The sequence below is a fragment of the Dasypus novemcinctus genome, chromosome X (assembly GCF_030445035.2).
Source record: "Dasypus novemcinctus isolate mDasNov1 chromosome X, mDasNov1.1.hap2, whole genome shotgun sequence".
Taxonomy (NCBI): Eukaryota; Metazoa; Chordata; class Mammalia; order Cingulata; family Dasypodidae; genus Dasypus; species Dasypus novemcinctus.
Genome location: NC_080704.1, coordinates 35856222 through 35868801, shown reverse-complemented (window position 1 = coordinate 35868801; position 12580 = coordinate 35856222). Strand labels below are relative to the sequence as shown.

Sequence of the window (12580 nt, the reverse complement as noted above, 5' to 3'; positions counted from 1 at the left end):
TTGTGTAAATGTAAAAGGAAAATTATCTTGAAGTTGAAAGGAGTAGTAACTTTTCAGTCAGAATAAAGTAGAGATTAGAGAAGAAATTGATGACTAAAATCAATCTTAAAATTACTTTTATTTAATAATCTGGATATAGTGGGCTGGTTTGCAATTTGCACCATCTTTAGTCACTTCGAAATTGATGTACATAGTTATGTAGTAGCATAAAGTCAACCAGCTGGGCTTACTCTCTTCCTAGAAAAATATAATTCTTTCTTACCTCATTTAAGGCTCCCTAAATGGAGAAGTGAAGGTGTAAGGCTCAGGCAGGTGATTAAGTATATTCTCACTTTCTTCTCCCATTTTCTGACCTCCAGCCCAAAACTTTCTCCCATTCTCTCTCCTCCCCCTTTTCTCCCATAATTTAATCAAACACCTGTTCACTTAATAGTCTAGAACTCTTCTGGATAAAAAAAAGTTAAAAGGGAAAGGAAATAAAATTTCTTGAGGGACCGTGTTTGATCAAACACCATGTATGTTGTTTTATGTGCATTTAATCTTTTCATGCCTAACATTTGAAAGAACTTAAACACTAGACAATAGGAATGCTTCAAGGAATTTTAAGGAGAGAAATAATATGATAGGAACTTGATCAGATTGGGGTACTTAATCAGAGCCTTCTATGGATTTTATTTTTCCTAGCAGAAAAGGCCTTCTATGAAACTACTAGCTCTGAATCTCAAATTACTCTTGTCATCTAAGATGAAAGCCATATAGTTTTCTTGGGCAAAATGGTTCCATTTCTAAATTAGTCAAGTTAGACTATACTAAGCTTCAGTAACAAATAGACTATACTAAGCTTCAGTAACAAATAAACCCTGAAATTGCAATAGGTCAACTCAATAAAGGTACATTTCTTTATCACATCACAGTCTAATGGAGATTGAGCTCTTCACCCAAATAGTGCTGTCTTTCAAATGATGACTTGGGGATTCAGACTTTTTCAATTTTGTGAAATAATAATTTTAAACACACGAATGCCCAGAATCATTACAGGAAGGAAAGAAAGAATTTAATGTCAACCCTTGGAGTCTTATGGCCAAGCCTAGAAATTATTTACACCACTTTTACCCATATTCCATTGGGCAGAACTTGTTCCCAACTTAAACTCAGGAACTCTAGTGGGATTAGTGGATATTTAGCTAGTTTCTGTCATAAGCTACTTGGCTCATGGGCCTGAGCTACTGTGAGGAACAATATATTCATTTACATCAGAAGGATATGGGAAGCAGACTTGGCTCAACAGACAGAGCATCCACCTACCACATGGGAGGTCTACAGTTCAAACCCAGGGCCTCCTTGACCAGTGTGGAGCTGGCCCATGCACACTGCTGATGCGCGCAATGAGTGCCGTGCCAGGCAGGGGTGTCCTCCGCCTAGGGGAGCCCCATACACAAGAAGTGAGCCCGGTAAGGAGAGCTGCCCAGTGCAAAAGAAATTTCAGCCTGGCCAGGAGTGGCACCACACACACGGAGAGCTGACCCAGGAAGAAGAGGCAACAAAAAGAGACACAGATTCCCGGTGCCACTGACAAGAATAGAAGCAGACACAGAAGAACACACAGTGAATGGACACAGAGAACAGACAACTGGGGTGGTGGGGGGTGGGGAAGGGGAGAAAAATAAATAAAAAATAAATCTTACCAAAAAAAAAAAAGAATGTTAGAAACCCACATAGCATTTTACAGTCCTTTCATTAGCTTTGTTGGAGGCAACATCTAGATAGATAAAATTCTTTCTTCCATGAGATTTACCACATGGAAATTCTTTACCACTAAGAATTTCTCTAATAGATGAACATGTAAGACTTAGAAATTTCAAATGGTGATTTTCCCAATTCCTGGTCTGACTATGTGAAATACAGCATCCACGTATTTATTCTGAAGGCTCTGGTCTTATCCATAAAGTATTCTGTATATTAAACTACCTCTTTTCCCTCTCCATAAATTTAAGATTCTATGAATGTAGCAGATCAGAGGCCAAACTGGGTAAACGGTGATGAGAAATTACAGAAAAATAACTTAGACTGGACCCTTGAGTTGGATGAGGAGAATGAGAGATAAGTGGCACACAGTGGTAGATTTGATTAGGGTAAGAGGACTCTGCAAGTTGCCAAATGAAAAATGTTCTTAAAATCTAAGGGAATCCTAAAATGATGGCAAGACTATTTAGGTTTTAATAGCTCTTTCAGTACTTGGAATTGTCCTAAATGACATTGCAAAGACGGATACAAGACATTATGTATCCTACCATAACCTATAGAATGGACTGGGAGAGAGTGCAAACTACAATGTAAACTATAATCCATGCTGTGTGGCAATGCTCCAAAATGTGTTCATCAATTGCAATGAAAGTACCACACTTAATGGAAGAAGTTGTTAATGTGGGGAAAAGTGGAAGGTGTGGGGAGTGGGGCATAGGGAATCCCTTATATTTTTTATGTAACATTTTATGTAATCTAAGTCTTTTAAAAATAAATCAAAAAATTTATTTTTAAAAATAAGAGGGGAAAAAAGAATTACCAAAGGAAATTTGAAAAAAAGAAAACAAAACAACTGCAGCTTCAAAATATTTAAGATGTTTTAAAACCCTAAAAAAAAGCAAGTTTGTATTATAATTGCTATTTCTGTCCAAGTTTTGAAATGAAAAATTTACTTTTGAATGATCAGTCTAAAATTACATCATAAAAAATTGCCTCAGCCATCATCTAAAGTAACTGGTATTTTTGGGTTGTGTCTATGAATTTAATGATATTTATTGCTGCAAAGGCAATGTAAGTTCATAAAGATATGACCGGAACTGTCATTTTCCCTTTAATTTCCTGAATGACATATGCTAGAACTAAAAGGGATTCTAATGCTAATAACTAACATTTATTGAGTGCTTACTATGTGTTCAAAACTAATAAAATCAACTACAGTACTTATACATGTACTGGCTTTATTTCATCCTCTCAACAACCCTCTATGAAAAGTACTATTATAAGTTCCAATTTACAGATAAGAAAACTGAAGCCCAGAGGAATCAGTAACTCCACTTATAAGTAATATATTTGAAATGTGAACATTTATTCTTGTAGGTGGCCTCTCAGATTTCTTTTTCCACTCATTGTCTGTGTGGCTAAAAATTTCAAGAAACCACCACAAGGATCACTAAGAGAGACATCTTAATCATTAACTGATAAATAAAATTGTTTTACTTAGCCAACAGGTAAAAAAAAATGAAAGCAATGAAATAGTATACTGGGTAGAAGTTTTCATATTCTGTGACACTGTGAACAACTAAAAAGATCATTGCAATTTTTATTCCATTTTTAATGAAACTATAATTTTTAATTTTTCTAAATGTCAGGGAACAGCATATAAAATGGAGATCAGGTCTTTATGTCTAATGTGTTATCACTACAGGAGTGATATTAGCTGGCTTGTCACTTACAGATTTCTTTTAGGATGAAATTGTGAAAATAGACATTAGGAGACATTGGATATTTTAACTAGGCTTTCCTTGCTCCATAAATTCTTTTTGAGTCTATGTACCTAAGATTAGCAAGAGAGCTGGCAAGCCTCATAAGACAATCATCAGACTGTGTTTACAGAGATGGAGATCTGTGATTACAGCATCCAGCCTCCCTTGCAGCAGCATCACTGTCCCTAATGAGCAACAACAAAATTGTACCAGCAGTTAGACCTTTGAAAATGTAAGCCAGTTTACATTATTGTACCATGCCTAAACTAAAGAAAAACTCACCAACAATCCTAATATTTTAATGATTCATAATTGCTTGCATTCATCCATAATCTCTTCTAGTGCTTATTTACGTATTTTAATTGTCCTCATATTATAGGTTAAATTTTAAATTCTGGTTTTTAAACTTAGTATTATTGCATATAATCTATGTTGTTATATAACTTTTTATAATAATCAGTTTTAATTCTTTACAATATTTCATTGAGTCCATATTTTCTTTAACCACATCCTTAATGGTTGGACATTTAGAAAACCTCCTCCTCTTGGTTAGAAAAAAAAAATGGTGGAGTAAAAAGGAAGACAATAACAGTCCCTTCCCAAAATAGAAATTAAATCTAAGATAACATCTTGGAAAGACCCAACTTAAAAGCATGGTAAGGGTAGGAGACAGCAACAGAAGAGTCTTGATTTGGCAAAAGAATAGGCTACAGATGGTCTATCATGTCAATATTTCATGTTCAGATCATTTAAAGATGTCTATGATATATTTGCAGTTTCTTTCAATGCTGTACAACTCTTAATTTTAGTAAACAAAACACGTGGTGAGTAATTAATTTTCTTAACCAAATCTTCTCCATGACCCTGGTACAACAATAATATTCTTTAGAGATGGAAAGACAGAACCTAGGGAAAATTGTACAAGATTTCCCTCCTAATGAAAATCCCTGCCAATAGGCTATGTCAGAATCTTATGAGAAACAGGGCCATTTTGAAGTTTCATAAGAGTCAAGGTATGCCATTGGCACCTAAAACTGCTAGTAATGATCATCACGGATTTCTTTGATTTGGCAGAATCTTGGTTGAGTTTGTAACCTGTTCCCAAGGATCCAAATTTGGCAATGGAGTCTTTGGAAAATTATTTCTTGATCATTTTAAATTTTCTTTTCCAGCATCAAGAGAGATTTATCCAAGCGCCGAGTTTTCATTTATTTTTTCCCCTTTCAGCTTTTGAAAGAGAAATTCCCTTTTTGTCTGCTTTGTGATTGCTTTTGTGTCAAATTCAGCATAAAAGCTTTTCAAATGTGATGGCATTAGCTGTTTTGTGCTTGACTGAGCTAAGAGTACATGACTTCAGTAAAGAAGTAAAATCTTGTTTGAGCTTAGCTGATTTGGGTATATAATACTTAAAGCTATCTGAGGCAAGAAATCCAATAATTTATCAAATTATTAAATAAACATATCCAAGCCTGAAAAATCTTTGTTTTGAAGACATTCTTTAGGGAACTTGAAAGATAGATGATACACTGTCATAATCATGTAATTAATTTAAAAAGTTAAACCTTTTTTATGTAATAAATAGAGTGACTATTTGAGGATCTCAAATTATTTTTTAAGAAAGAAACTAATCAGGAAGAACTTTATCAAATATGAAAGTAGAGCCTCATACTTTTAATTATTGTGGGAGGGGATGAGCAGTATTGAATAATATCCTTTTATGCCATAAGTATACATACAGTAATGGAATATGAATTCTTCTTTTTCACATTTTTATTTATTTTTCAGACTTGTACAAAATACCTCAGCAAATTCACCCATAGTAGCAGATTGAGGTTTAGATTTCTGTGCAATAATGAAAAATATTATCAGAAATCTTGCTAGGTCAATCTTTCTTCCATTATCAGAAATCTTGCAAGGAGAATCAACTTGCCATTTCTTCCTGAATTTCCCTTATTCACTTTTGTTCTCCTCTAAAGCTCCATATGATTTAAGGGGAAAGAATTAATAACCTAATAGTATTTTTCCTCCTAAAGTATGTATGAGGCCATTAAAATTTTCAAAGCATACATACAAAATGCTTCCTCTATCACTGATAGAGCACAGATAGTAATGGGATAGTTTTTCCAGGTACTATTATATTATATAAATATTTAATGCAGAGCCACCAAGCCTTGAATAGGATTATGCTCTGTTTGCACCATATTTTGCCTAGTTTTCTTTTCACAGTTTTGCTTATTCCATGCTTAAATAAAAATTGTACTTTTTTACACATATTTTAATTACTGGTCTTCATCCCCTGGAATCCCCTGCTAATAACTAAGCATCTAAATGCCTTTTAAGCTGACATGATAGTAAATGTATATTGGAGGCAGGACTTCCAGAATGGTGTAAATCCACTCTTCCATAAAAGCAACTGAAAATGCTGACGAAAATTGTCAAAATCAACTTTTCTGAACTCAGCAAGTTAACCAAAAGCTTACAGCAATCACAAACTATTGAATCCTCATTAGAAGAGTAGGGTTTGTGGCTTTTTCACTTGACCTATTCCCAGTCTCTTCTCCCAGCTCTTCAGTTGCCTTGAAAAACAGCAGCCTCTTAACAATGGTAGCTGTGAAAACAAAAAAGTCCCTGAGGGAACTCAATGTTGGACTTACTAAGCAAAGATTTCAAATCAACTATTATGTTCAAAGAACTAAATGAAACTAAAGCTTAAAGGAAAGTATGACAGTGCTATAGAGTATATCAATAAAGAGATAGAAATTATTATAAGGACCAAATAGAAATTCTAGAGTTAGAGTACAATAACTGGAATGAAAATTTCACTGGAGGAATTCAATAGTAGATTTGAGGTGGTGGGAGAAAGATCCAGCGAACTTGAGGATATGCCAATTGAGATAATCCAGTCTGAGGAACAGAAGGAAAAAAGAAGGAAGAAAAATGTACTGAGCCTCAGAGACTTGTGGGATTCCATCAAGCATGCCTGCATATACATAATGGGAATCCTAAAAGGTGATGAGAGAGAGAGAGAGAGAGAGAGAGAGAGAGAGAAAATATTGGTAGAAATAATGGCCAGCTCCACATGGGTCAAGGAGGCCCAGGGTTTGAACTGTGGACCTCCCATGTGGTAGAAGGATGCCCTAACCACTGGGCCAAGTCCGCTTCCCAAATGTGGTTTTTTGTTAGCTGTTTTCTTCTCTTATTTAAAAGACAACCGTATATAGCAATAATTATAAAACTACACTGATGGAATTATAATGTATAAAGATGTAATTTGTATGACAATAAAATACAAAGGATGAGGGAAGGAATGGAGCTATATTGTATAAAGTTTCTTTAAACTACTGAAATTAAGTGAATATTAATCAGAACAAGATTAAGTTAAATGCAAATTATAATTCTCAGAGCACCCCTTAAAAAATATAATAAAAGAAACAGTGAGGTCCTTAAAATAATACACCAGAATATATTTATTTAACATAAAAAGAAAACAGAGGAACAAGAAAGACAGAAGATACAGAAAGCAAAAAGTTAAATAGGAGGTGTATATCCCACTTATCAGTAATTACATTAAATGTAAAGAGTTACACACTTCAAACAAAACACATTTTATATTCAAAGATGCAAAGAGATTAAAGGTAAAAGGATGGAAAAAAATATGCGATATGGAGCATAACTAATGGAGAGCTGGACTGGCTGTGCTAATATCAGATAAAATGGACTTCAAGACATTTTTTTTACTAGAGACAAAGAAGGATATATTATGGTGATAAAAGGGTCAATCTATCAAGAAGATATAACAATTATAAACATATATGCCTCTAACAAGAGTGTCCCAAACTACATGTAACAAAAACTAACAGAATTGAAGGGAGAAATAGAAAATTCAAAAAAAATATTTGAAATCTCCAACACCTTAGTTTTAATAATAGATAAAACAGTTAAGGAGAATATCAACAATAAAATAGAATACTTGAAAAACGTTATAAACCAATTAGACCTAATAGACATATATATAATTCTGCACCACCAAAAAAGTATAATAAATATTCTTCTCAAGTGCACATGGGATATTCTCCAGGATTCGCTATACGCTAGTACATTAAACAAGCCACAATACATTTGAAAGGATTGAAATCAGGCAATATATGTTCTCTGACCAGAGTAGAATGAAATTAGAAATCAATAACATAATTAACTTTGGGAAATTCACAAATATATGGAAATTATACAACACACTCTTAAATAAGCAGTAGGTTAAAGAGGAAATCACAAAGGAAATTAAAAAACACTTTGAGGGAAGTAGACGTGGCCCAGTGGATAGGCATCCATCTACCACATGGGAGGTCCACGGTTCAAACCCTGGGCCTCCTTGACTCACGTGGAGCTGGCCCATGCGCAGTGCTGATGCGCACAAGGAATGCCATGCCATATGGGGTTGCCCCCGCGTAGGGGAGCCCTACCCGCAAGGAGTGCGCCCCGTAAGGAGAGCCACCCAGCACGAAAGAAAGTGCAGCCTGCCCAAGAATGGCGCCGCACACATAGAGAGCTGATGCAGCAAGATGACATAACAAAAGACACAGATTCCCATGCTGTTGACAACAACAGAAGCAGACAAAAGAACAACATGCAGCAAATGGACACACAGAACAGACAACTGGGGTGGGGGGGGGAGGGGAGAGAAACAAATAAAAATAAATTTAAAAAATAAATAAAAATAAAACACTTTGAGATGGGGAGTAGATGTAACCCAGTGGCTGAGCACCTGCTTCCCATATACGAGGTCCTGGGTTCGATCACCAGTACCTCCTAAAAACAAAACAAAAATAAACAAAAACCAACTCTCATCAGGGACAGGTTTTGCTCAGTGTTTGAGTGCTTGCTTCCCATGTACGAGGTCCTAGGTTCAATCCTTGTGCCTCCTAAAAAAAATACTTGAAGATGAATGAAAACAAAATACAACATACCAAATGTCATAGAATGCAGCTAATGCTTAGAGTGAAATTTATAGCAGTAATTATCTATGTTTTAAAAAGAATAAAGATCTCAAATCAATAACCTAACCTACCTTAAGAAACTAGAAAAAGAAGAGCAAAATAAATCTAGCACAAGCTGAAGGACATAATAAAGATTAGAGTGAAAATAAATGAAATAGAGAATAAGAAAACAGAAAATCAGCAAAGCAAAACTGTTATTTGAAAAGACCAACAACAGTGGTGAAGCTTTAGTAGATTGACTAAGAAAAATAAAAGACAAGACTCAAATTACTAATGTCAGAAAGATGGGACATCGCTATCAACTTACAGGAATAAAAAGAATTGTTAGAGGACTTTATGAATAACTACGGAAATAGAAAATCTGAATCGACCTGCAACAAGTAAAGAAATTGAGTCAATAATTTCAATACTTCAACTAGGGAAAGGCCACTCATAAATGACATCACTGGTGAATTCTACCAAATGTCTAAAGAAGATTTAATGCTAATCCTCTACAAAGTCTTCCAAAAAATAGAGGTGGAGGGAGCACTTCCCAACATGATATATGAGGCCATTATTATCCTAATATAAAAACCACACAAGGTTATTACAAGAAAAGACAAGTATAGACCAATATGCCTTATAAATATAGACTCAAAAAGTCTCAAGAAAAATACTGTCAAACCGAATCTACTCTGACCAGGTAAGATTCAATACAAGGTAAGTTTAACGTTAAAAAATAAAACAATGTAATAAGCCCTATCAACAGAATAAATAACAAAAACCATATTATCATCTCAATAGATTCAGAAAAAGCATTTGAGAAAATCCAAAAGCCTTCCATGATAAAAAAAAAAACACTTAACACAAGGAGTAGAGGGGGACTTCCTCAACCTGAAAAGGGGCATTTAATGAAAAACCCACAGCTAAAATCGTGAGGATAGACTGAATGCTTTCTCCCTAAGATCACGAACAGGCAATGATGTTCAGTCTTGCCACTTCTATTCAGTGTTGTAATGGAAGTTCTATCCAGGGATATTAGTCAAGAAAAAGTAATAAAAGTTATCCATATTGGGAAAGGAAGAAGTAAAACTATCTACATTTGCAGATGACATGGTCTTGTACAGAGAAAATCCTAAAAAATTGACAAAAAAATTATTAAAAATAAATAAGTTCAGCAAAATTGCAAATAGAAGGTTGACATAGAAAATAAATAGTTTTTCTATAAACTAGCAATGAGCAACCTGAAAATTAAATGAAGAAAACAATTCCATTTATGGTAGCATCAAAAAGAATAAAATACTTAAGAATAGAAGAAATGCAAGACTTGAACACTGAAAAATACAAAGCATTGTTGAAAGAAATTAAAGAAGATCTACATAAATGGAAAAACATCCCATGATCATGGATCAAAAGTCTTGATATTGTTAAAATGTCAGTGCATCTCAAATTGATCTACAGATTCAGCACGATCCTTATCAAAACCCTAACCAACTTTTTTAAAGAAATTGGCAAGCTTATCCAAAAAGTCATATTGAAATATGAGACCCAGAAGAGCCAAAACAACCTTGAAAAGAGTGAACAAAGGTGGAAGACTCATACCAAGCAAACAAATGGAAAAAACAACTCAGGGGAGCCAGTGTGGTTCAGTGGTTGAGCTCTGTCTTCCCATATGTGATGTCCTGGCTTTGATCTCCAGCCTTGGTAGGTCAAAAAAGATTTAAAAAAAAAAAACAGAAAAAAACTGATGCTGGGGCAACTGGATATCCACATGCAAAATAATGAAGTTGGACCCAACCTCATACCATACCCAAAAATTAATTCAAAATTAATCAAAGACATAAATGTAAGATTAAAAGCTCCAAAACTCTGAGAAGAAAAATACAGATCAATCATCATGACCTTGGATTAGGCAATGATTTCTTACATATGAAATCAAAAGTACAAGTGACAAAAGAATAAATAGAAAAAATGGACTTCATAAAAATTAAAAACTGTTGTGCTGCAAGCACTATCATCAAGAATGTGAAAAAAACATCCCATAGAATGGAAAAAAGTATTTTCAATCTCTATATCTGATAAGGGATTGTATCCAGATTATATAAAGAACTCTTACAACTCCACAAAAAAAATGACAAACAACCTAACTTTAAAAATGACATTGGCTGAATAGACATTCTCTGAAGAAGATGTATAAATGGCCAATAAGCACATGAAAAGATGGTCAACATTATTGGTCAACAGAGAAATACAAGTGAAAACCACAATGAGATATCACTTCACAAACACTAGAATGGCTAAAATAAAAAGACTGACAATACTAAGTGTTGATGAGGGTGTGGAATAATTGTATCCCTCATTCATTGCTGGTTTGAATGTAAAATGGCACAACCACTTTGGAAAAAAGTTTATCAGTTCCTGATAAATATTAAACATGTTAGCATATGACTCAGCAACTCCATTCCTAGTTATATATCCATGAGAAGTGAAAATAAATGCCTATCACCTGATGAATGGATAAGTAAAATATGGTGTATCCAACAATGGAACATTATTAAGCAATGAAAAGTAATCTAGTACTGGTATATGCTACAACATGGATGAACCTCAAAAACCTTACATTATGTGAAAGAGGCTAGTTTAAAAAAAAGACCACAAATTATATGAGTCCATTTATATGAAGTGTTCAAAATAGGGAAATCTATGGAGACAAAAGTAGATTAGGAATTTCTTGGGCTAGGGACATGGGGGAAATGGGCAGTGGACAGTGACTGTTAATGGATTCGGGGGTTCTTTATTGGGCAAAGAAAATGTTTTAAAATTGTATTGTAGTGATGGTTTGCACAACTCTGCATTTATTAAAAACTGTAAAGTGTACACATTACACTAGTTAATTTCATGGCATGTGAATTAATCTCGATAAAGATGTTAGAAAAAATATGTATCTGCATGTCATTATGAACACAGAACCCCTTTCTCTTCAAGTTTATAAACCCAGTTTTTGAAATTTAGTTTCTCTTTTTCTTTTCCATGAAATTCCTCAGCCATAGAAATAAAAATAGCCATTTTTCATGGACTTTAACTGCTGCCTATACAGGGACTCCATTGCAGAATGACTAGAGAGCTACGTTTTTTTTGGCCAAGATAGGTAGGCCCTGTCCAACGAAATATATTCAGAAATGCCACTTGTAGCTCAGGAAGATAGGGATATGTTACTCTGCACACTTCCTCAGTGTTTATATCGCTTCCTATTGATTATTAAGAGGGCCTTTATGTGTCCTTATACTAGCTTATTCTACCCCTGATTTGGGGCCCCAGACTACCTAGTAAGATTAGAATTTCCCTAGTCTATCTGAGACAGGCTTGTATGTAAGTAGGTATGCCAGATAGAATATGGTAGGCTATGCTACAGTAATGAACAACCCAAGCATCTTAGAGGCTTAACCCAAAGTTTATATTTTACTCAGGTCACCACAAGTCTGTCACAGATTGGCAAAAGGGGCACTCCTTAGCCTAGTCACTCAGGAACTGTGGCTGATGGCAGCAGTGTCTTGATATATGTTTCCATGATCACAAGGCAGAGGGTCTGGTTAGTAATGCCATTGGCTAAAACTTTCCACCTCAAAGTGACACATAGCCAAAACCAGGCATGTGGGCATCTTGGAGTTCAGGGGAGTGGGAATGTATAATCCCTTGGCATTACTAGGCCCTGAATATTTGTAAACGGTAGCGCAGCCTGCCACAGTAGACTTGTGAGATTTGACAAATAACCAAGAAAATGCCACTTTCTGAGGCTCTGTCTTCTGGCATTCTCTCTGGAGTCATTTCCACTCAACCATTTCCACACCCTCTCAACCAGACTTCTCTTAGATTCTTGTGGTAGCTGGGTGATTTGTTAATTACAGCACTACTTAAACCTTTTAATAAAGTCAGCAAATTAAAGAGAAAGCCCAGATAAAGAGAATGCTTTCCAAAATGTCATAGTGAAATTAAGGTAATGGAGCACTTGGAGGACTTTCCTCCCTTTTTGTATAAAACTTATTCCAAAGAAGCTGGAAGAGAAATGGTGCCTGAAAGTAAAGAGGGGGAAAAATAAATTGT

General features: G+C 34.9%; 1 protein-coding gene across 3 annotated transcripts in view; it reads left to right on the top strand.

The window, feature by feature from the left end:
- DMD (dystrophin) overlaps positions 1–12580 on the top strand; it is a 2676723-nt gene that overhangs the window by 2086530 nt on the left and 577613 nt on the right. The gene's annotated exons all lie outside the window — the stretch shown is intronic.